Raw genomic sequence first — 26438 nt, forward strand, 5'->3', positions numbered from 1 at the left:
CCAACTATTGTGTATAACTACAATGCACTAAAATTAAAAAAAAATAACTTTAAAATAGCTTTATTAATATTCCAGTGATTAATCCATCAAGAAAGAAATCAACAAAACTATTCTATTCACAATAACCTCAAAAAAATAAATAAAATACTTAGGAATAAATCTAAGGAGATGAAAGACCTCTACACTGAAAATTATAAAGCACTGAAGAAATTAAAGAAGACTTAGAAGACAGAAAGTTCCAACATGTTCATGAGCAGAATTAGTGTCAAAATGGCCATACTAAACAAAAGTAATCTATGGACAATGCAATCCCCATCAAAATACCAATGATATTCTTCTTAGAACTAGATCTAGATACAACAGCCCTAAAATTTATAAGAATAAAAGACTCAGAATGGTCAAAGCAATCCTGAGTAATAACAGCGAGACTGAATACCTCATCTCGAATTATACTACAGAGCTATAGTAACAAAAATAGCATGGTATTGGCATAAAAACAGATATGAAGACCAATGGAACAGACTAGAAGACACAAAGTCACATAAATACAGTCATCTAATCCTGGGCAAAGGTGCCAAAAGCACATGTTGGAGAAAAGTGCCTTTTTCAAAAACGGTGCTGAGAAAACTAGATAGCCATATGTGGAAGAATAAAATTAAATCCTAACCTAGGAATTCAAACAGAAACAATGAAACTTCCAGAAGAAAACACAGGGACAACACTCCAATACACTGGTACAGGTACCAACTTCCTTAATAAGACTTCTAAAGCTCAAGAAATAAAATCAAGAATCAATAAATGGACACGTGGCTGCCCCCATTTTGAGACAACAGCCAGGCCCTGTAGGATCCCTGGCCGGACTGACTGAGTCCCGTCTCCAGGATCCCTCAGCCCAACCGATCACTCCCTGCCTCTGGGGCCCTCACATCAACTGACTGCTCCCTGCCGCCAGGACCCCCGGACCAACTGACTGCGCCCTATCACCAGGAATCCAGACCGACTGATTGCACCCGGCCTCCTGGATCCCACAACCACACCAAACACACCTGACCTCCAGGACCACTGCCCAACCAACTGCATCCTGTCTCCAGGACCTCCAGCTGACCATGTCCACCCTGAGCTGCAGCTCCCCATTTGCCAACACATTTGGAAGCCAGAGCAGCCATCTTGGATAATCCTGGAAGCCGGAGATCTGATCTTTGGGTGGGGCAAATCCCATCCTGAGACGCCTGCTGGAGGCTTGAAGCTCATTGTCAGGTACCTCTCATACATCAGGCTACTGAACACAATCAATAAATGGGGGCTGGGGTTATGGCTCAGTGGTAGAGTGCTCGCCTAGAAGACATGAGGCCCTGGGTTCAATCCTCAGCACCACATAAAAATAAACAAATAACGGTATCATGTCCATCTACAATTTAAATAAATAAACAAATAAAATTAGGGTATTGTGTCCATCTACAACTTAAAACACAAACTATACTGAGATTTCGTCTCACCCCAGTCAGAATGGCAACATCAAAAATACAAACAACAATACTTGGCTGGCAAGGACATGGGAGGAAAGGTACACCTGGACACTGCTGATGGGCCTGAAAATTAGTACAATCACTCTGGAATGCAGTATGAAGATTGCTCAAAAGAACAGGAATGGAACCACCATTATGATACAGTTACTCCATTCCTTGGTATTTATCCAAAAGAACTACAATCAGCATATTATAGCAACAGATGCATACCAATGTTTATAACAGCACAACCCATAATAGCCCAAGTTATGAAAACAGACTAGGTTGGATGGATAAAGAAAATATGGTACATATTCCCAAAGGAGTTCTACTAAGCCATAAAGAATGAAATGATGTTATGGATGGAACTGGTGAACATCATGCTAGGTAAAATAAGCCAGACTCACAAAATCAGGGTCCAGTGTTTTCTTTCATATGTAGAAACTAGAAAAGGAAATTTTTTAAAAAGGGGTGGGATCTCATGAAAATAAAACAGGGGATCAGCAAGACAAGTGGGAGACAAGGGTGAATCAAGGGGAGAGGGCAAGGGAAAGAACTGAAGAATGAAGCTGACCAAATTATGCTATGTGCATGTATGAATAGATCAAAATGCATCCTAAATATAATTATAATGCATCAATTAAAAAATAAATAGAAGACAAAAAGGGTAAAGAAGGTAACCAAGGGAAAGAGGAAGTACTGGGGATTGAAATGGAGAAAACTGAAAATGCATTTATTAATATCTCAAAATGAACCCATTATGAATAATTATAATGTACTATAACATAGCTACATAGCAATATAAAACACTGCATCTGTACTTAACATGTACGAACTTTTCCTTATCACTACTCCCTAAGCAATACAGTATGACTATTTACATAGCATTTACATTAGATTAGGTATTAATCTAGTGATTATCTAAAGTATACAGGAAGATGCGCACAGGTTATAAAAATATTATGTAATTTTATAAAATATTATGTAATTTTACAGGTTCTGTAACCAAATCCCCATAGACAACAAAGGAAGAGCTTACATAGTGCATTTACATAGTGACTTGTGGTTTAAACACATACCTCACTTTCAAAAAGATTTCAAAAGATGTTCAAGTAAATTTATGCCACTTTATATTAGAACATATTTATCGAACACTGAGTACCAGCTCTCTGATGATGTGTTCACTCTTGCATAAGTTCCTGGCTACTCAATGATCTGGAGAAGGTAGTTTTCTACATGAATACTGAGGTGTTATGGGGACTGGAACACTGGCCTTCATTTTTTCTAGGAGCCCTCTAAAATAAATATTCAACTTAGGAAACTGAGGCTCAGGTTACATGGAGGGAGTTCTCTCAAGAAGACAAAAGAAATAGTTTTTTGACTATTTCTATTCCTCTTCACTGTCCCCAAATGGAAATCTCACGTGCCAGAATTCCTTCATATTTATTTACTTCTGCCAAGGAGGAGATGTTCTTACATCTGAAATGAGTCTAAAGTAGAAACTGAGGAGGTAGAGAAGAAGTTTATGGGTAAGGGCAACCCAAGCAAGAGGAAATTATTATTTGCAAAGCCATAAGAATGATAAATCAGAATGACAGAGGAATGTTGATTAATTCTGGCAGAAAAAGCACCAGAGTATGTATGTATACATGAAAGATAAATTGCTAAGGTAGACTCTAACCAGATCATGAAGCAAGGACAAAAGTATAGGACAAAACATGCACATTATTCTCTAAATCAAGATTTCCTAACTAAAAAACCATGAATGAAACTCCAGGGTCATCAACTGTCCAACTCTTCAAAAGTACAAAAACTGTGCACATGAGCACACACTGAAAAAAAAAAAAAAAAAAATCATCCTTTTCCTGGACATCAAATGAGTCTCTAAAGGGACTTAGGAATAAAAAGCAGCTAAGAATCCCCACTCTGGGTGACTGGGAATTCCTATATAATTATAGAAAGGGAGAGAAGTGTATCATGATACTTTTGTTTTAAACAGGGGACTTAAGCAACATTTTTGAAGGCTGATGGATAAGAAAGAGAACTTTAAAAGCAGAGACAGCAATAAGAAAGTTAATGCCCTACTCCAGCCAAGTGATTATAAACTTAGTAAAAAACCTAATTCTAGAAACCTCTTTCCCAATGCAAAATTGCCGGAATTTTTTGGCCATCTACATAAGAGTTGTGTAAGAAAAAGAAGTCTGCTTTATCACTCCATATCTCATTTAAAACTCCTGTCATTCACTTATTCCATACAATTACTGGTAAAAGCAATTAATACAGCAGAGTAGCTGCAAGTCAAAAGCCATTTTTTTCCATTGCAACCAACCACCACTGGAGAAAATAACCAAAAAATAACAAATATCCCAAAAGGGAAATGCAGATGGCCTAGGACAGAGGTTGACCAAATCCATTTACTCCCATAAATATGCACAACTGTTTTATGTATCAGTTAAAATAAATTTAAATGTAAAAAGTAAAAAATAAAAAAGAAGAAATTACTAAGATTCAGTGTCAGCATGTAAAATGCTGATGTACCTGAGACCCAGGGTCTTGGTCTATTTACTGGAATATTGGCAAAAAAAGTTGGATAGGTAGCTTTTTAATTACTCAATCAAATATAAATTTCAGACTTCAAAAAGTCACCAATTATTTCAAAAAACAAAAATTAAATCTTAGACCACCAGTTAGAATTAAGCCCTAGTGATGGCCTCCATTAGACGAAGCTGGGGAATTGTGTGTACTGTGGTAGTGATGTGTCAACACTTTAAGTGACAAAAACTACTGCAACACATCTAAAAGACATTCACGTGACTATATGAAAACAATGATTCACGAATCACAGTCTTACGAACACGTCATCCACACATTCATTCACACGTTCCTATAGACCTAAGACACAATTTTCTCCACAGGTTTTTGCTTAGCAATCTGTCTTGCCAATAACATATTCAACATAGGAATTTGCAGTAACAGGATGCAAACAATAAGCATCTTAACTGACTTCAGATAGAGTCTAACTCAAAGTTTCTCAACACTGATACTACTGACATTTGGTACTGTTTAATTCTTTGTTAAGGAACTCTTGTGCTTGGTAGACTGTTGGCACTACCGCTGACCTTTACCCACTAGATGTTAGTGTAAGATGTAAAAATCAAATATCTCCAGGGGGACAAATCACCCCCAGTTGAGAGCCAATGCTCTAAATGAATTCTATATCTTGATGATTTCTAAGAACCAATCTCAACCAGGTGGTACACACCCTGTAATCCCAGTCACTCAGAAGGCTGAGGTAGAAGGATCACAAGTTTGAGGCCAGACTCAGCAATTTAGCAAGACTGTTTGAAAATAAGATAATAATAAAAAAAATGGCTAGGGTTATATCTCAGTAGTTAAACACCCCTGGGTTCGATCCCCCATACCAAAAACAACAACAAAAATCCCACAAACCTCACTCAACTTTTTCTGCTTTATATTTAAAGCAACAGCTTTTTATTTAATACAGATGGCATATGGTAATAAGCTGCACATGAAAAAAATACCTACAATGAAGGGTAGTGAACATACTCAGCCACTCTCAAATGCCTGGTTTCTTATACTCAGCACATTTCTTTTAAGATTCATCCACATTGTTTTATCAAAAGTTCATACTTTCATACTGCTAAGTTGTATGGATAAGTCACAATTTGTTTATCCATTTTTCCACTGGTGGGATTTAGGGCTTTTATAAATAAGGTTGCTGTGAACACTAGTATGCAATTCTTTTCCCTTCTGTAAATACCTGGAAGTGAAATAGCTGGAACATTTGGTACAACCAAACCATTGTACCAGTTTACAATCCCATGGCAAAGTACAGAGTTCTAGTTCTTTCACATACATGCCAACACTTGACATGGCTGGTCTTTTAAGTACATAGTGGTAGTTCACTGTGATTTTAATTTACATTTCTTCAGTGACTAACAATAGTATAACTAATATGAAGATGAAGCATCTTTTCAATATACTATCTTCTCTGTTGAAACATCTACCACGTCTCTTGCACATTTTTTAAAATTTAGGTCGTTGGTACTGAGAGTTCTTTAGGTATCTTAGATGCAAGTCCTAAAATCAGATATTTGATTTGCAAAAATTTTCTTCCATTCTGTGACCTACCTTTTCATTCATTTTTTTTCTTTTGAAAAGCATACATTTTAACTTGATAAAGATTATTTAGCAATGTGTTGTTTTATGGATCATACGTTTAATGTCCCTATCCAAAGAAAATAAAGATATTCCTGCTCCCTGTTTTTGTGTAAGTTTGTAATTTTAGGTTTAGCATTTAGGAACATAATTCTTTGCTGTTGTTCCTTTGTATAACCAGGTATTGAACCCAACTGTGCTAACATTATTTAATAGACTATCCATTTTTTTTTTTTTTTTTTTTTTTTTTTTTTTTAAACTTCCTCGCAGAGGGCTTTAGAGGGTTGAAATAGTCTCTGGGAGGATTTTTTTTTTTTTTTTTTTGCAGTGCTGGGAATCGAACCCAGGACCTTGTGCTTCCAAGGCAAGCACTCTACCGACTGAGCTATCTCCCCAGCCCCTAGACTATCCTTTCTTAATTGAATTGTCTTTGCATCTTGTCAAAAGTTGGTCCATGTAAGTATTGACTTATTTCTGGACTTTGTTCTATTCCATTAGTTTATTTTCCTTCTTTACACACATACAACCCTGTTTTGATTACTTTTACTCCATAATAAAACTGTGAAATCAACTAGTAAGAGCCTTCCAACACAGTTCTTTTTCAAACTTATTTTGGCTATTCTAGGTCCTTTGCACATCCACATGAATTTTAGCAACAGTTTGCTAATGTCTACAAAAATGTCCGCTAGGATTTTGGTGGAAATTACATAAATCAAGAGATCTGATCCAAGATGGCAGACTTAGAGGGAGGCTGCATTCCTTGTCGCTCCATAACTCCGGTTTCAAGCACAGGATATCTGTTTCTTGATTGCTCACTGTCAGGTACCTATCATCCGCCATTTGCCTGCCTCTCGCCTGCCTTACACCTGTCCATCACCCAAGGCACAAGGTTCACCTCCTGATCGTCCGACAACAGTCAACAAACTGATCGCTGACCACCAGTGGAGCACCAGCTACCTGCTGTTGCCTGGAAGTTCACTGTTACAGTACCTGCAGGTTTGATTACACATGGCTGCCGCCATTTTGAGACAACAGCCAGACCCCATAGGACTGCCTGGACTGACTGAGCCCCATCTCCGGGATCCCTCAGCCCGACCGATCACTCCCTGCCTCTGGGGCCCTCACATCGACTGACTGCTCCCTGCCGCCAGGACCCCCAGAACAACTGACTGCACCCTATCACGGGGACCCCAGACAGTCTGATTGCACCTGGCCTCCAGGATCCCACAACCACACCAAACACAACCAACCTCCAGGACCCCTGCCTGACCAACCACACCCCGCCTCCAGGACCTCCAGCTGACCACGACCACACACTGAGCTGCAGCTCCCCAGTTGCCAACACATTTCGAAGCCAGAGCGACCATCTTGGATAATCCTGGAAGCCCTAGCTCCGATCTTCAGGTGGGGCAAATCCCATCCTGAGATGCCTGCTGGAGGCTTGAAGCTCATTGTCAGGTACCTCTCATGCATCAGGCTACTGAACTCTGGGAGGTTTCATTACTATATGACTGTTATACTGTAGATTTTCTTTTTTCTCCTTATTGAAAAAATTTAAGTTTTTCTTTCTTTACTCTTCTTGCTCTTTTCCTTTTGTTTACCTGTTCCCTCAGAGTCCCTTTCTCCCTTTTTTGCATGCTAACATCTAATTTCTTTTGATTACACTCTCACCCTTTCTATTATCTAGAACTTCTGTATATTCTTTTCTTATCCCATTAACAGCCACATTCTACATCCCTCTGCATCCTCTTTGTCCTCCATTACAAACTGCAGACCTTATTGCAAATATGTTTGTTTTACTGAAGATAATATTTGAACTCATTCTGTTTATTATGACAATTTTGTTATTGTCCCCACAGGGGCTATTTGGTCTAGGATTGCACAGTGTCTGAATTGGGCACTGCTAATATTGATCTCCCCTTAAAGAAAGGATTTTGGAAACCTATAGGGCCACTATAAGCCTATAGGGGGAAATCTGCAATACCCCAGATCTGCACTGCTAGAGGGGAAGATACATGAACAACATGAAAAAACAAGGGAAGAAAATGATCCAAACAAATCTAGATTCTATATTAATAGAATCCAATGACAGTATGTTAGAAGAAATGTCAGAAAAGGACTTCAGATTATACGTGATTAAGATGATTTGCGAAGCAAAGGATGAGATAAGAGAGCAAATGCAGGCAATGAATGATAATACCAATAAGCTGAAAGAGTGAGGACCTGCAGGAAGCAAAAGATCATTTCAACAAAGAGATACAGATTCTCAAAAAAAAAAAAAAACAAAAAACAAAAAAAAAAAAAACAAAAACGGAAATCATTGAAATGAAGGAAACAATAAACCAAATAAAAAACTCAATGGAAAGCATCACCAAAAGACTACACCACTTGGAAGACAGAACCTCAGACAATGAAGACAAAATATTTAATCTTGAAAATAAAGTTGCCCAAACAGAGAAGATGGTAAGAAATCATGAACAGAATCTCCAAGAACTATGGGACATTATGAAAAGATCAAATTTAAGAATTATTGGGATTGAGGAAGGCACAGAGATACAAACCAAAGGATTGAACAACCTATTCAATGAAACAATATCAGAAAATTTCCCAAACCTGAAGAATGAAATGGAAAATCAAATAACAAGAGGCTTACAGAACACCAAATGCACAAAATCACAACAGGTCCACACGAAGGCACATTATAATGAAAATGCCTAACATTCAAAATAAAAATAGCATTTTTAAGGCCGCAAGAGAAAAGCATCAGATTACATATAGGGGGAGACCAATACGGATAGCAGCTGACTTCTCAACCCAGACTCTAAAAGCTAGAAGGGCCTGGAACAACGTATTTCAAGCTCTGAAAGAACATGGTAGACAACCAAGAATCCTATACTCAGCAAAACTAACCTTCAGATTTGAAGATGAAATAAAATCCTTCCATGATAAACAAAAGTTAAAAGAATTTACAAAGAGAAAGCCTGCGCTACAGAATGTTCTCAACAAAATATTGCATGAGGAGGAAATGAAAAACAACAATGTAGGTTAGCAAAGGGAGGAACTACCTTAGAGAAAAACCACTCAAAGGAGAAACCAAGCCAAGTTAAAAACCAAAAATAAGCCAAGTGACTGGGAATACAAATCACATCTCAATAATACCCCTGAACGTTAATGGCCTAAACTCATCAATCAAAAGACATAGACTGGAGGAATGAATTAAAAAGAAAGACCCAACAACATGCTGCCTGCAAGCGACTCCTCTCATAGAAAAAGACATCCACAGACTAAAGGTGAAAGGATGGGAAAAAACCTACCTCGCACATGGACTCAGTAAAAAAGCGGGGGTTTCCATCCTTATATCAGATAAAGTGGACTTCAAGCCAAAGTTAGTCAGAAGGGATAAAGAAGGACACTTCATACTGCTTAAGGGAACCATAAATCAGGAAGGCATAACGATAGTAAATATGTATGCCCCAAACAATGGTGCATCCCTGTACATCAAACAAATCCTTCTCAATTTCAGGAATCACATAGACCACAACACAATAATTCTGGGTGATTTTAACGCACCGCTGTCACCACTAGCTAGATCTTCCAAACAAAAACCAAACAAAGAAACCATAGAACTCAATAACACAATCAATAACCTAGACTTAATAGACATATATAGAATATTCCATCCATCAACAAGTGGATTCACTTTCTTCTCAGCAGCACATGGAAACTTCTCAAATATAGACCATATGTTATGCCACAAAGCAGCCCTTAGGAAATGCAAAAAAATACAGATAGTGCCTTGTGTTCTATCAGATCATAATGGACTGAGAGTAGAAATCAATGACAAAATAAAAAACAAATTACTCCAACAACCTGGAGACTAAATAATATGCTATTGAATGAACCATGGATAACAAAAAACATCAGGGAGGAGATAAAAAAATTCTTAGAGGTCAATAAGAACAACGATACATCAAAATTGCTGGGACATTATGAAAGCGGTAATAAGAGGAAAATTCATTGCATGGAGCGCATTCCAGAAAAGAATGAAAAGTCAACAACTAAATGACCTAACATTACAGCTCAAAGCCCTAGAAAAAGAAGAACAGAATAACAGCAAAAGTAGTAGAAGACAGGAAATAATTAAAATCAGAGCTGAAATCAATGGAATTGAAACAAAAGAAACAATTCAAAAAATTGACAAAAAGTTGGTTCTTTGAAAAAGTAAAATAGACAAACCCTTAGCCACACTAACAAAGAGAAGGAGAGAGAAGACAAATTACTAAAATTCGTGATGAAAAAGGAAATATCACGACAGACACCACTGAGATACATAATGAGAAGCTACTTTGAAAATCTGTATTTCAACAAAACAGAAACTACCGAAGACATTGACAAATTTCTAGAGACATATGCTTCTCCCAAGCTGAACCAGGAGGACATACACAATTTAAACAGATCAATATCAAGCAATGAAATAGAAGAAGCCATTAAAAATCTACCATCCAAGAAAAGCCCAGGACCAGACAGTTTCTCAGCTGAGTTCTACAAGACCTTCAAAGAACTCATTCCAATACTTCTCAAAGTATTCCAGGAAATAGAAAAGGAGGGTACCCTACCAAACTCATTCTATGAAGCTAATATCACCCTCATACCCAAACCAGGCAAAGACACATCAAGGAAAGAAAATTTTAGACCAATATCCTTGACGAATATAGATGCAAAGATCCTTAACAAAATACTGGCAAACCGTATCCAAAAACATATTAAGAAAATTGTGCACCATGATCAAGTGGGGTTCATCCCTGGAATGCAAGGATGGTTTAACATCCGTAAATCAATAAATGTAATCCATCATGTCGATAGACTTAAGGATAAGAATCATATGGTTATTTCAACTGATGCAGAAAAAACGTTCAACAAAATACAACACCCCTTCATGCTCAAAACACTAGAAAAAATAGGGATAGTAGGAACATACCTGAACATTGTAAAGGCTATTTATGCTAAGCCCATGGCCAACATCATTCTTAATGGAGAAAAACTGAAACCATCCCCTTTAAAAACGGGAACAAGACCAGGATGTCCTCTTTCACCACTTCTATTCAACATTGTTCTCAAAAATTCTAGCCAGAGCAATTAGGCAGACTAAAGAAATTAAAGGAATACAAATAGGAAAAGAGGAACTTAAGCTGTCACTATTTGCTGATGACATGATTCTATATTTAGAGGATCCAAAAAACCTCCTCCAGAAAACTTCTAGACCTCATCAATAAGTTCAGCAAAATAGCAGGATATAAAATCAACACGCATAAATCTAAAGCATTTTTATACGCAAGCGACGAAACAGCTGAAAGGGAAATGAGGAACATAATTCCATTTGCAATAGCCTCAAAAAAAATAAAATACTTGGGCATCAATCTGACCAAAGAGGTAAAAGATCTCTATAATGAAAACTACAAAACACTGAAGAAACAAATTGAGGAAGACCTTAGAAGATGGAAAGATCTGCCATGTTCTTGGATAGGCAGAATTAAGATTGTCAAAATGGCCATACTACCAAAAGTGCTATACAGATTCAATGCAATTCCAATTAAAATCCCAATGATGTACCTTACAGAAATACAGCAAGCAATCGTGAAATTCATCTGCAAGAATAAGAAACCCAGAATAGCTAAAGCAATCCTTAGTAGGAAGAATGAAACAGGGGGTATCGCAATACCAGAACTTCAACTATACTACAGAGTAATAGTAACAAAAACGGCATGGTATTGGCACCAAAGTAGACAGGTAGATCAATGGTACAGAATAGAGGACACGGACACAAAACCAAATTCTCTCATACTAGACAAAGGTGCCAAAAATATGCAATGGAGAAAAGATAGCGTCTTCAACAAATGGTGCTGGGAAAACTGGAAATCCATATGCAGCAGAATGAAACTAAACCCCTCTCTCACCTTGCACAAAAATCAACTCACAATGGATCAAGGACCTCGGAATCAGACCAGAGACCCTGCATCTTATAGAAGAAAAAGTAGGTCCAAATCTTCACCTTGTTGGCTTAGGGTCAGACTTCCTTAACAGGACTCCCATAGCACAAGAAATAAAAGCAAGAATCAATAACTGGAATAGATTCAAACTAAACAGCTTTCTCTCAGCAAAGGAAACCATCAGCAATGCAAAGAGGGAGTGGGAGAATATCTTTGCCACTCATACTTCAGATAGAGCACTAATTTCCAGAATATATAAAGAACTCAAAAAAGTCTACAAGAAGAATACAAATAACCCAATCAACAAATGGGCTAAGGATATGAACAGATGCTTCACAGAAGATCTGCATGCAATCAACAAACATATGAAAAAATGTTCATCATCTTTAGTAATAAGAGAAATGCAAATCAAAACTACACTAAGATTCCATCTCACCCCAATTAGAATGGGGATTATCAAGAATACAAGCAACAATAGGTGTTGGAGAGGATGTGGGGAATAAGGTACATTCATACATTGCTGGTGGGGCTGCAAATTAGTGCAGCCACTCTGGAAAGCAGTGTGGAGATTCCTTAGAAAACTTGGAATGGACCCACCATTTGACCCAGCTATCCCACTTCTTGGCCTATACCCAAAGTACTTAAAATCAGCATACTGCAGAGATACAGCCACATCAATGTTCATAGCTGCTCAATTCACAACAGCCAGACTGTGGAACCAACCTAGATGTCCTTCAATTGACTGAATGGATAAAGAAACTGTGATACACACACACACACACACACACACACACACACACACACACACACACACACACACAGTGGAATATTACTCAGCTATAAAGAATGATGAAATTATGGCATTTGCAGGCAAATGGATGAAACTGGAGAATATCATGCTAAGTGAGATGAGCCAATCTCAAAAATTCAAAGGACAAATGATCTCACTGATAAGCAGATGATGACACATAATGGGGGGGTGGGCAGGAGGCAAGAATGGAGGAAGGAGAGACTGTACAGAGGGAAAACAGTGGTGGGAGGGGTGGGGGGGAAGGAAAAAATAACAGAATGAACCAAACATCATTACCCTATGTAAATATATGATTATGCAAATGGTATGCTGTTACTCCATGTACAAACAGAAACAACATGTATCCCATTTGTTTACAATAAAAATAAATTTAAAAAAAAAGATCTATTTGGAGATAATGTCACCTTAACAACAAGACTTCTAACCCACAAATAAGGGACACCTCCCCATTTATCTCTCTTCTTTGATTTCTATCTGCAATGTTGTATAGATTGTAGTTTTCATATTTGTTGCTATTATCAATGGCATTAGTTTTCATGAAATTTCAGTTTAAAAATGTTAAAGAAATGCAATTGATACTTACATGCTATGTAAATTGTTAACTTTATTAAACTTACTAGTTCTAAAAAGTTTGTATGTATCAACAGATTTTCTACATCTGCAAAATGACACTTTTTACTTCTTTACAATCCAGCTATCTCATGTTTCCATGTCTTGCTTGACTGCACTGGTTAGAATCACCAATAAACTATGGAACATAAGGGGTTACAGTAGACATCTATGTGTTATTCGTAGTCTTAGGGAGGACAAATTTAGTCTTTCACCATTAAATATGATCCTATCTATGGCTTTTAAGAATTTTCATCGATACCCTTTATTGGGCTCAAGAATGTCCTTCCTAATCCAGTTTGTTCAAAGTTATTATCTAGAACAAAAGACTGTCAAATGTTTGTTCCACTTACTGAGATGATCATGTCGTTTTTGGGTTTCATTTTTTTTTAATGTTGGTTAACAGTGACTCACAATGACTACTTTTTAAATGGGAAATCAACCTTACATTCCTGAAATCTCACTTGGTCATGAGGTATTCTTTAGTATACTACTGCACTTAATTTGTTGAGACATGTTTAGAAATTTTGCATCTATGCTCATGTGGATTGTTTCTGGTAATCTTTTCTCATGATACTTCTGTCTAGTTTGAGTATGAGGATAACCCTAGCCTAACAAAATATTAGGAAGTATTCTTTCTCTCCTATGCAATTTTCTGCAGGTGTCTACCCAGAACTGGTATTGTTTCTTGCTTAAATATTTAGAATTTACTTGTGATGTCATGTGAGTCTCAAGTGTTTTTTGTTTTTTGGTAATATTTTAATCACAAATTGTTTCTTTGACCCTGGGTTATTCAGGCTACCTACTTCTTGAAAGAAGTTTAACAGTATGTATATTTCAATGAATGAGTCCCATTTCATCTCTATTAAAATTTATATGCATAAAGTCATTCAATGGTCCCTTGTTATCCATTTACTACCTGGAGGCTCTGGTTATGTCACCTGTTAGATACCAATTGTCTGGTAAGAACTTTATCAATTTTATTGACTCCCCCTGCCAAAGTTTTTTTTTTTTTTTTTTTTCACTGATTTTTATCTAATGAATAGAAAGCAGAAAAAGTTAATTTTCATGTTGATATTTATTGTTTCCTTTTCCATAGTTATTTAATCTCCTCTTTCACTAGCTTTTAAGGTCGAAGTGAAAACGGTTTGAGATCTTTCTTTTTTTCTAATTTAGGCATGCTGGGCTATACAGTCTTCCCCTGAGTACTTTTTCCATTAGCATCCCACAGATTCTGATGTTGAATTTTCATTTTCATTGAGTTAATACTTTCTAGTTTCCCTTTTGAATTCCCCTTAGAATTGTGTTAATTTGCAAATATGAATAATTTTCCATAGCATTCTCTGTCAGTAGTTTTTAACTTAATTCCACTGTGATCAGAGAACATACTCTGTAGGTTTCTAATCCTTTTAAGTTATTGGGACTTGTTTCATGGCTCAAAACATGGTCCACCCTGGAAAATATTGTGTACTTGATTTTTTTCCTTTCTTTTGGTAGTACTGGGGATCGAACTCAGGGCCTCCTGCACCTGTCTGTATTTGAGAAGAACTGAGGATAATCTGCTATTGTCAGTAGAGATTTTGTAAATGTTAAGCAGGGAAAACTGGTGAACTGTACTGTTCAAATCGACTGTATTCCTGGGTAATTTTGGGTGATTTTCTATCTGCTTGTCGTTATCGTCTACAGAGAGGAGCACTGAAATCTCCAACTAAAATTGTAGATCTGATGGTTTTTCCTTGGAGTTCTGTCAGCTTTTATTGCATGTGTTTTACAGTTCTGCTACTAGGGACACAAATGTTTAGAATCTTGATGTCCTCTTTAAATTTATTTTTTATTGTGCATTATAATTATATATAATAAAAAATACTTGAGGAAACAAAAAAATTATACATAATAGTGGGATTTATTATGCTGTATTTGTACATGCACATAATCTGCTCCCTCTCCTTTCCTGGTATCTTCTTGAGAATTGTTGTGTCCTCTTAACTGATCTCTTTATCATTATGTAGCAACATCTTTTATCCCTAGAAATACTCTTCAAAGTCTACTTTATCTGACATCAATATAGCCACAACACCTTTCTTGTGAATACTGAAAGTATGGTGTACCTTTTATTTTTAAACCATTTGTCTTTAAGTGTTTCATGTAGGCAGGACCTTTCTTTTTTATCCAATCTGACAATCTCTGCCTTCTAATTGATGCATTTAGGATATTTAAGTTTAATATGATTATTGATATAGTTAGGTTTAAGTATATTATCTTCTTATTGTTTTTTTATTTGTCCTATAGTCTCTATTTTCTTCTTATGCCTTCTTTATGATTCCATTTTATCTCCTTTGTTGGCTTGTTAGCTATAGTTCATTGTGGCTGTTTTATAATTACTTTATGATTTACAATATATATCCTTTAACTTACCAGAGTCTTCTTTCAAATGATGTTATACCACTCTGTGTACAGAAGAACCTTACAATGGAATAATACCTTGAATTATATCTTACCCACATGTCTCTGTATGTGAGATGTGCTATCTCAAATGAAAGAAAAACAAGCATTAAAAAAGTATAGAAGATATGTCAACAACACAAACTGAGCCCTTCTCCTCGTCTTCAATACAGTAAATAAGAACTGAAAAGCAATTAGATATTTAAGAACTGAAATTCTAGAACAAGACTACTTGAGTTCAAATCCTATCTCTAACACTTAAATATTACCTAACCTTGGGCAAGTTGATTAGTCTCCCTGCACCTCAGTTTCTACATCTTTAAAATGAAGAGAATGGTACTTTATCAGGTTTTAATGAAGTATCAATGAATTAACACAGATAAAATGCTTACACCATCACCAAGCATCTATTAAATGCTCAATAGTACCAAATATTATCAATCACACTGCATAAGACAATACGACACCCAGTATGCTAACTTTGTTTACCAGCCCACTACGTAGGGTTACACTAATCCAAGAGAATCTGAAGGCAGATGAACTCTAGTTAAGAATCTTTTAGTTGCAAACAAAAAATCATCTCAAATAACATTATATATGTGCTGCTACTTACTGAGCATTTGTTCTGTGCACAGCATCATTCTAACAGCTGACCATGTGTCACCCTCAATTCTCACCTCACCTCTATGAAGTCAGGTATTAGGATGCTCTTTTTACAGATAATAAACGAGACACCGAGGTTGGAACAATGTGCCCACTGTCTCATGGCTGATAAAAGTCAGAATTCTGAAATGGAGTCTGACAAAAAAGCCTGCACCCTTTCCTCAGGAAAAAAACAAACTGAACGTGGTCTCAAGGAGAATCGCAGTCAGAACAGTATTAGAGTAAATGGAAGAACAGTGTCTACAAACTCGGGAATCAGTACCTTCATTCTCTCCTAGAGTTCTGTGCTTGCCTAGGCACACCTGCCCCATTCTTTTCTAGTTACCCAACGGCTTCCTCATCTTCTACAGCATTTCTATAACTCATAGCTTCTGCTTAGACCTATTTTTCATTCCCTTAAACTATTTTTATAGGACGCTACGCCAATGCATCTTTCCAGCTTCAGCTCCCAGGGTTCAAAAGCAGATTAATTCCAAGTTTCCTATAACTAGCTGTAATTTTCCTAACTTGTTAGGTGACTTTGGATTATTAGCCCTTGGGTCAAATACCCACTGCCAGAACAACCCTTTGTGATACATTTTGTATGGTATAAAACATAGTTATTGAGTTCTGCTCTTCTGAAACATAATATAGAAAAAGTATATTTTCTTCAAAGGAACGGTGGGCAGGCCAGAATTATAAATGACATACCTAGTACAATGAGTCAGACAAATCACCATTAATCTGGGACTCAAAAGTCCTACTGGTATTTCTAATCTACTTAGTTATAGTAATTAAGCAGTTATAAATACAAAATTTAGTTGCAATTAAGGAGATCATATCATTTACAACAGCATACAAGTGAAACATGGGTCACAGGTCCAACTTTTATTAAGTCAAGGCTTACTATACTACATCAAGAGCACTTGAACTGTCATCTATCATTTCTAGTTCTAATCAGAGAGCAGCAGTATCGAATCTCTACTTCCTTCCCAAAGCTCTATCTTCTGGGTCACACTGGACTATACGGATGACAGGCTGGACTTGTGGACTCCAGTACTTCAGTCAGTTCATAGCCACCCACTCTGCCTTTTTGAAAAACACAGTGCAGCACAGAAAGCTTCAACAGCACTGCTAGTTTCTCCAAGTTCAAACTTCCAAAGAGGTATCTTTACTTCTTGTTTTTTATTTTTATATCCTCCAGTCAGTTTTAATGAATGGTAGTTCTTATATAATGTGTTACACTAGTTAAGATTAAAGATTTTCTAATAAATTTCTTATGCAAAAATTGCTTCCTTTCATAGCATCCAAAGGCCCACTCCGAGGTGAGAGACTAGGCCCTGGGTTTCTTGGAAAAAAAATCCCTAAATTGACAAGTTCCCTCTTTACAGAGAGATGGTGCAGGGAGAGCCAGTTCTAGCCCCAAAGAAAGAGGATCAACAGGCGAAAGAATGTCCTGCTTCATAAAGGAACTACATCCTTAATCACAGCTACTTTTCAACAAAAGAGTGGCTCACAAGGGTTGTTTTTTGTTTTTTCTTTTTTTGTGGCAGAGGCCCTGGGGTCTGCTGGGAACCTTTCCTCTCCCTCTACTACCAATGGTAGTGGGCCAGGGCTAGGTTGGCCTCGGCCATCTTGTGCATGTCATGCTTCCTCTTGATCACAGGGCCCTGGTTGTGAAAGGCTTGTAGCAGCTCATGTGACAGCTTCCCTGGCATCAACGTTCACTGGTGCTTATTCTTTCAGCTCTCAGTGATCATTCACTTCATGGCTAGGAAGCAGCAAGAGCGGTCAGCTAAGGGCACGGGGACCTGGTAGAAATGGCCACCCTTAAGGATGGGTACCAGTCCAATTACAGGCTTACAGTTTTTCAGTGCCTGGTGGAAGATGGTATAGGGGTTGCATTCAATGGTAGCCTATTCCTCTCCAGAAGCAGCATGGTACTTCTCAAACTGCTTCCTTTTCACAGATTCCAAAGTCTGGTTCATGAGAGACCTGGCCAGCTCTTTGTTTCCTCCTTTCATCATCATGTTGGTGAATCTACAAACACACAGCCTGTTTGATGAGCTGAGTTTTCTTGAGCTCCTGGTTGTATTTCTCCTCTTCGGTGAGCTCAGCCCCAGGCTTGTGGTAATGTTCTTTGTCAATTACAGGATCCCTGAATTCAGGACCACAGCGGCTACACCTCACCTGAGTCTGCCTGAAAAGTAATAATTCTGGCTCTTGTCCCAGGAGGTAGGAGGATCTCCCCCAAAAAGATCAGGAAAGCTTCCTCCCTAGAAGTGGACAGAACAGCATGCTTGGCGCCAAGTCCGACCAACCAAAGAGCTATCTTTAAAAATCTATGGCAGATGAGTTCTACCTTCTACCTTCTGGCTCTCTTAAAGGAAGCAGGAAGGCTTCAATTTAAAACTTTGCTGCTACAAAACTGCTAAGACTAAGTAATAGAAATAGGAGGAAAACAGTCAACATAAACTTAGAAATATTACTTCCTATGAGTGATATTTCAGCCCTCTTCTGGGGAAGATTACCCAGTACATGCCGACTAGAGGGCTTTTAAAAAAATTTCTCATCCACTCTTACTTTATACACTTTATTCAACCTCAGGAAGAAAGAAAAGAGAGCAAGAAGTTGAAGGTCAGTGTTAACAGTGTGTACTATGATTTCACTGCCAATCTCCTCCACTTCATTTCCCAGGGTAGCACACCCTAGCAAACTGAACTGCATTTTCCTATCCATTCCAAGTAAGTCCTTCAATCCAAAATGCCAAAAAAACGAATTCCTGTTGCCATACTTTACTTTCCTTCTAAATGAAACACAGTCCTAAGGACCACCCTTGTCCTCACGAAGCCTCCTCTCCTGGAAAACACTGAAGCTCTTCAATCTTGACATAATTACATATTGTTTTATGTTATTTACTGTGATTTCACATAGATTGCGTTTTCCCACCAAGATGTGAACTTCTGTAACACTGTGCGCACCGCACTCACAGACAATATTTTAAAACGCTGTTGACTTAAAGAAACCCACGATGTTTAGCTAGATTGTGGAACCAACCTAGATGCCCTTCAACAGATGAATGAATAAAGATACACAAAAGAATATTATTTAGCCATAAAGAATAATAATATTATGGCATTTATAGATAAATGGATGGAACTGGAGACTATCATGCTAAGTGAAATAAGCCAGTGCCAAAAAACCAAAGGCCAAATGTTTTCCCTGATAAGTGGATGATGATACATAATGGGGTGGAGGGATGGGTGATGACAGAAGAATGGAGGAACTTTACATAGAGGGAAATGAGAGGGAGGAGGGGGCAGGGGTATGAAAGATGGTGGAATGAGACGGACATCATTACCCTATGTACGTGTATGATTACATGAATGGTATGAATCTACATCATGTACAACCACAGAAACAAAAAGTAGTACCCCATTTGTATACAATGAATCAAAATGCAGTCAGTAAAAATAAAAAAATTAATAAAATGTTTCTCTTTTAAATTTGTTCCTGTCCCAACAGCTTTTAAGAAATAGGATCTAAAGCACACAAAACCTACAAAAATATATCAGCAAATTTAAACTGTCAGAGAAAAGCACAAAAGTGGTGTCATTCAAACCTAAAATATACACTAATCACTCCCTACAAATTCCTAAACTGTAATAAAGTTTTCAGCACAGAAGTGTGGCAGAAAGCATACAGAATTAGCTCCTGGGACTGGAAGAGGCCTAACAACTTACCCTAGTAACCCCAAAGATCTATAGTAACTACAGATACAAGAAAGGCTGGTTGTGATTACATCTGACCTTCAAGACCCTGAAGAGAAAGAGAGAAGAATTCACCCAGCCACGATTACTTACACTATGTCACTACAGTGATCCACAGAGAAGGTTCTACCCATGTCCATTTTACCAAAAAAAAAAAAAAAGGAAGCTAAGGCTGGGATGTAGCTCAGTGGTGATGCACTTGCCTAGCACACACAAGGCTCTGGGTTCAATGCCCACCACCTCGAAGAAAAAAACAAAGAAAGAAGCTAAATGTTACAGAAATGAACAAACTCACACAGATTCAGACTTTCATCAAAAAAATAAAACTATGTTGCAAAATTTTTTTTAAATTTAATAGTAAATTATTTGGTTCTAAGAATACTCAGATGCTTATTATAAATTTAAGGCAACTTGAAATCAAAATTTAGTTTTGATATTCATTTTTTTCAAAGCAATTTTAAGACAGACTTTAATATAGTGTATATTTATATATAGCCACAGTAATGTTTAACAAGCACATCTGACTCTATCATTCCTTATTCAAAGGCCACTAATATCATTTAACTTTATGACTTTTGATTAACCATTTCAATAAAAAAATAAAAATAAAATTTACATTAAAGTAAGATGATTAAATATGAAAAACATTTAAGCCATAAGGAGGCAAATATTTAAATGTATCTGACATAGTAAAAAGTCCACAACTGACACTAGTAACAGAAAAACAGAAGAAAGTGATGTCACTAAAGAAAATGTATGATACAGTAAAACATATCTCACCAAGTCTAAGAAAAACATTTTCTCACCTTTTAACATCTCGGAAATCAGGATGCCTCTTAACATCGATAGTGTCATGTATTCTCAGATGTACATAACAGTGTGTTCTCCAGCTGAAGTTATCTTAGAGTTAATACAATATAGTTAGGCGATTAAAAAAAAAATAGGGGATATTACCTAAAACAAGAAACAAAGAGCTAGTATTTTTAGTACTTGAAGAGCTCCTGCACATTCATGTGAATTAGCAGGGTGCTCCAACTGCACTGGTAGTTTCATTTCTTAAGTTGGGAGCTAACCATATCATTCTTTTTATACTATTTTGTATATATATTTCATTTTCAGACTGGCAAAAAGAAAATGAGTAAAGGATGTGAAGAAAGAAGTAAAGAAAGCACTAAAGTCAAATGTGAAAATATCAATTTTACTGAAAATGTTTAAAGATCCAAATTACTACCATGATCAAGATGGATTTATACCAGGGATGCAACATACACAAGTCAGTAAAAGTAACACATCACATCAACAGAATGCAGAATAAAAATATATATATAAATAGCTCAAAAGATGGAGAAAAAGCATTTGATAAAATTCAACACACCTGAAAAAAAGTAGGTGTAGGAGGATTATACTGCACAATAATAAAGGCTTTTGTGACAAACCCACAGCCAAGATCATACTGAATGGGGGAAAGCTGAATAAGATCTGGATCAAGACAAGGTGTTCACTCTCACGGCTCTTATTCATATAGTACTAATTTTAGTCAGAGCAGTTAGGCAAGGGGAAGAAATAAAAGGCATACAAATAGGAATGGAGGAAGTCAAATCATCCCATATATGGGCAGATGATACAATACTACAGGTAGAAAAACTGGGGCTGGGGATATAGTTCAATGGTAGTGTGTGCTTAGCAACTACCGGCCCTGGGTTCAATCCCCAAGACCACATCAAAGCAAAACAAAACAAAACAAAACAAAACAAAACAAAAGCGTAAAGGCCCCACCCAAGATGATTAGAAATGATAAACAAATTCAGTGATACTGAAAGATATGAATCAACATAAAAATCAGAAGGGTGAATACAATCAAAGCACTTTATATATATGCATGAAATTGTCACAATGAATCCCATTCTGTACAATATGCACTAATAATTATAACAGAAAAATTAAAATAAAAATTTGAAAAAATCAGCATTGTTATACATCAGTAACAAGACTGCTGAGAAAGAAACCATGAAAGCAATCGCATTCAAAATAGCTACCAAAAAAAATTAAATAAAATATGCAGAAATAAATTTAACCAAGGAAGTCAAAGACCTATACAATGAAAATCACAAAACACTGATGAAGGAAAAAAGGTGATACCAAAAAAATGGAAAGACTTCCCATGTTCATAGATTAGACAAATAGTATGCGTACCACCCAAAGTGATTTTCAGTTGCAATCCTTATCAAGATACCAATGATATTCTTCACAGAACTGGAAAAAACAATCCTAAAATTCACGTGGAAGCACCGAAGACCCTGAACAACCAAAGCAATCTTGAGCAAAAGAATGAAGCTAGAGCTATGACAATACCTGGTTTGAGACATACAACAGACCCACAGAAACCAAAGTAGCATGACACTGGCATAAATGCAGACACAAACCAAGGGAACAGAATAGAGATCCCAGAAAAAAACCTCACACATCTACAGTCAACTGACTCTCAAGAGAGGTAGCAAAAACATATGCTGGAGAAAGGCGAGCCTCTTCAATAAATGGCTGGAAAAACAGGACACCCACATGTATCAACTGAAACCCCCATCTCTCACCCTGGACAAAAATCAAACTCAAAACAAATCAGACACCTAAATGTAAGCCTTGAAACTCTGAAATTACTAGAGGAAAAAAAAGGGGGAAATACTTCACAACGAAGTCCAGGCAATGATTTTCTGGACATGACCCCAAAAGTACAGGAAACAAAAGCAAAATAGACAAATAGCATTATATCAAACCAAAAAGCTTCTGCAAAGGAAATGATCAACAAGGTGAAGAGACGACCTACAGAATGAGAAAAAAACGTGTGCCAACTATTGATCGGACAAAAGATTAACATCTAGAATACATAAAAACTCAAAAAACTAAACCAAAAAACCACGTAATCCAATTTAAATATGGGCAACTGATAAGAACAGGCACTTCCCAAAAATAAAAAATACTAATAGCCAACAAACATATTTTAAAATGTTCATTATTACTAGTCATCAGGGAAATGAAAATCAAAACTACATGAGATACCAACTCATTCCAGTTAGAAGTGCTATTATCAAAACAAAAGTAACAAATGCTTTGCCAGTAAATAGATGGAAATGGAGAACATCATGCTAAGTGAAATAAGTCAGACTCAGAAATTCAAGATCGAATGTTGTTTCTCATATGTAAAAGTTGGAGGGAAATAGAGGAGAAAAAGGGATGGGGGGTGGAGGATCCAATATCCTAAAGATATAGGAAAGATCAGTGGAGTAGAAGATGGAGAGGGAAGGAACAGGAAAGAGAAGGAAATGTGGAATGAATTTCACAAAAGCATGCTACATGCAAAAATAAACACACCACAGAGAACTCCACCTTTATGTATGTGTAGAAAGCACCAATCAAAAGTACACAAGGAAAAGGAAGATAAGTAGAGGAAGGAAAATAGGGGAAGGAGGAGGGGAAGGAAAAGCAGAACAGGACTGAAGTACACCAAGTTCCACTCACCGCATGTATGACTTTGTCAAAATGAAACCAACTACTATATAAAACTATAATGTGCTAATAAAAAACAACAAATGCTGGTGAAAACATGGGGGAAAAGGAATTTTCACGTTGTTGGTAGGAATGTGAATTAGTACATTAAAGAGAATAGTATTGAGGTCCTTCAAAAAACTAAAAATAGATCTATCATATGATCTAGCTCTCCCACTTCTAGATACACATCCAAAGGAAATCAAACCAACATAACAGAGATACCTGCACGCTCATGCTTACTGGGGCCCTGCTCACAATGGCTAAAATATGGAATCAACCAAGGTGCCCACCAATGGACAAATAGATGAAGAAAATGTAATATACATCTCCAGTAAAATGGATGGAACTGAAGACATTATGTTCAAGCGAAACAAGTCAGACAGAAAATCAAGGACTGCGTGGTTCTCTTAAGTTTTCAAAAAGGCTGCATTTTGGTTTGATGTGTTTCACTTTTTACTGCAATATACACACTTACAGTAATGTGCATCTAGCTGAGGTACACCATTTGACTTTGTGTCTGGATTTTCTGGCTCAACATTTTGTCTGTGACATTCACCTGTGTGTAGTATATAGGTGCAGCTTGGTTTTTTGTTACTATATAATGTTTCACTGTAAGATGATAACACAAATTAGTTATCTGGTTTTTTGTTGATGGACATTTGAATTGTTCCCAGTTACTAGTAGTAATGAAGTTGTTATGGGCAGTTTTACACATGTCTGGCTTTTTGGGTTTTCCACACTTATTTTTATTGCCTCAATTTTAGATGTTTTTATTAATAAAAAGAATCAAGCAGTCAGAAAAAAAAAAAATACCTTAAAAAAACCTTTTTGCTATCCCAATCACATAGGTAACTACTAACATTTGTACTGTAACACTTATATTTTACATAATGAAGATCTTTGTTGGAGAGTTGACCTCCATACCTGTGGCTTCCACATCTATCAACCATGGACTGAAAAACTGGGTGGGGGGGACAATTCCAGAAAGTTCCAAATGGTAAAATCTGAATGTGCTGCTCGCACAGCACTAGGCTCCATCTATGAGTCCACACTGTGCTGGCACGTCCTGGCTGCCCTCTCCTTCAGTTCAGACCCTCAGCCTAGTACTGCTCCTTCTCAGTCTTGTTTTTGTACTATGAAATTAGGCCTATCACAGTTGTGAAAAGAACGTGTACACTTTTCTTATTATTCCCTAAACAGTATACAGTGTAACTATTTACGTAGGGTTTACATTGTATTAGGTATTGTAAACAATCTAGAGATGATTTAAAATATAGAGGCAGAAGCATAGGTCATAATGCAAATACCATTTTATATATGGGACTCAGGACATCATTTGTGTGGATAAGAAATCTGTAATAAAATCCTAAAATTCAGTATCTGTGGGGAAGGGAGGTAGGTGGAGGGTCCTAAAACCAAGACAACTAAGTGTACATGCTGTTTTAGTTACCGTCTCTCTCCTCTCCCCATCTTAGTTCAATAAGATACCAAACATTTACATTTTCTGTGCAACATTTTTCTACCCTTACAAGATCACACAAACACAGGGGTTTGTTGGTTTTTTTTTTTTTTTTTTTTTTTGCCTAAAAAAGGGAAAAAAAAAAGGACTATTTCATATAGTCCTCTGCATTTTACTTTTCTGAAGTAGATATGGTGGCAATGTTGCCACAAATTCCCATTTTCTTTCTTAAATTTTTGGTATCTAATTCACACATATCATAAAATCTGCCCACTTAAAGTGCACAACTCAATGGTTTACAATATATTCATGGACATGTACAACTATCATCAGTTTATTTTAGAACATTTTTACCATCTCAAAAAGAAATCCTCTACCCTTTAGCCATTATCTTCCCCAACACACACTGTGCTTCAGTCCTAAATCACTACTGATCTGCCTTCTATCTCTACAGATTTCCCTATTCATCCCTATTTTGTCAGAATCATAGAACATGTAGTATTTTGTGATTAGCTTCTTACATCTAGCGTAAGGTTTCTTTCTTTCTTGGTACTAAGGATTGAATCCAGGGGCGTTTAACCACTGCACCACATCCCCAGTCCTTTTTTATATTGCATTTAAAGACAGGGTCTTGATGAGTTGCTGAGGCTGGCCTTGACTTCTCGATCCTCCTGCCACAGCCTTCTGAACAGCTGGGATGACAGGCATGCACCACCATGCCTGGCTAGCATGTTTTCAAGGTTCATCCATGTCATAGCATGTATCAGTACATTATTCTTTTTTATGGCTGAATGATATTTCATTGAATGGGTACATTACATTTTGTTTGTCCATTTATCCATTGACGGACATTTGGGTTGTTCCCACCTTTTGCCTACTGGGAATAATGTTGCTATTATAGACAGTCAAGTGCAAGTTTTTGTGGAGACATGATTTCATGTCTCTTGTGTATGTACGTACAAGAGGAACTCTGAATCATATGCAACTCCACGTTTAATCATTTTAAGAAGGATTAGACCATATTCCAAAGGAGGTGCACCATTTAAAGTTCCCACTAGTGCATGAGGGTTCCAATTTCTCAGCATCCTTATTACCTTACTTTACTTGAGCCATTCTAGCAGTATAAAACGGTATAATGTCAGGCAAATTTTCACGTGTATATTGGCTGGAGAAATGTCTATTCAGATTCTTTGCCTGCTTTTAAATTGGATTCTTTTTATTGCTGAGTTTGAAGAGTTTTTATATATTCTGAAAATAAAGTTCTTACCACAGATAAATGACAAAGATTTTCCCCCATTCTGTGGCCTATCTTTTCACTTTTTTTCCTTCCCAGTACTGGGGATTGAAGCTGGGGACAACCCATCATTAATAACACTTTTCATATTGAAATGGGATCTGGCTATACCTAGGCTAGCCTTGAACTAGCAATCCTCCTGCTTCAGCCTTCCAAATCACTGGGATCACAGGCATGCACCACTATGTCCAGTTGTC

At 37.0% G+C, this 26438-nt stretch overlaps 1 protein-coding gene and 1 pseudogene across 5 annotated transcripts in view; both read right to left on the reverse strand.

Moving 5' to 3' along the window:
* The window catches only part of RALGPS2 (Ral GEF with PH domain and SH3 binding motif 2), a 161999-nt gene that overhangs the window by 129161 nt on the left and 6400 nt on the right, over positions 1-26438 (reverse strand). The gene's annotated exons all lie outside the window — the stretch shown is intronic.
* Positions 17698-18434, reverse strand: LOC306641988 (small ribosomal subunit protein uS7m-like; annotated as a pseudogene). The gene has a single exon. The product of its transcript is annotated as a small ribosomal subunit protein uS7m-like (transcript).

Source organism: Sciurus vulgaris, assembly GCF_902686455.1.
Source record: "Sciurus vulgaris genome assembly, chromosome: 12".
In the NCBI taxonomy this organism is placed as follows: Eukaryota; Metazoa; Chordata; class Mammalia; order Rodentia; family Sciuridae; genus Sciurus; species Sciurus vulgaris.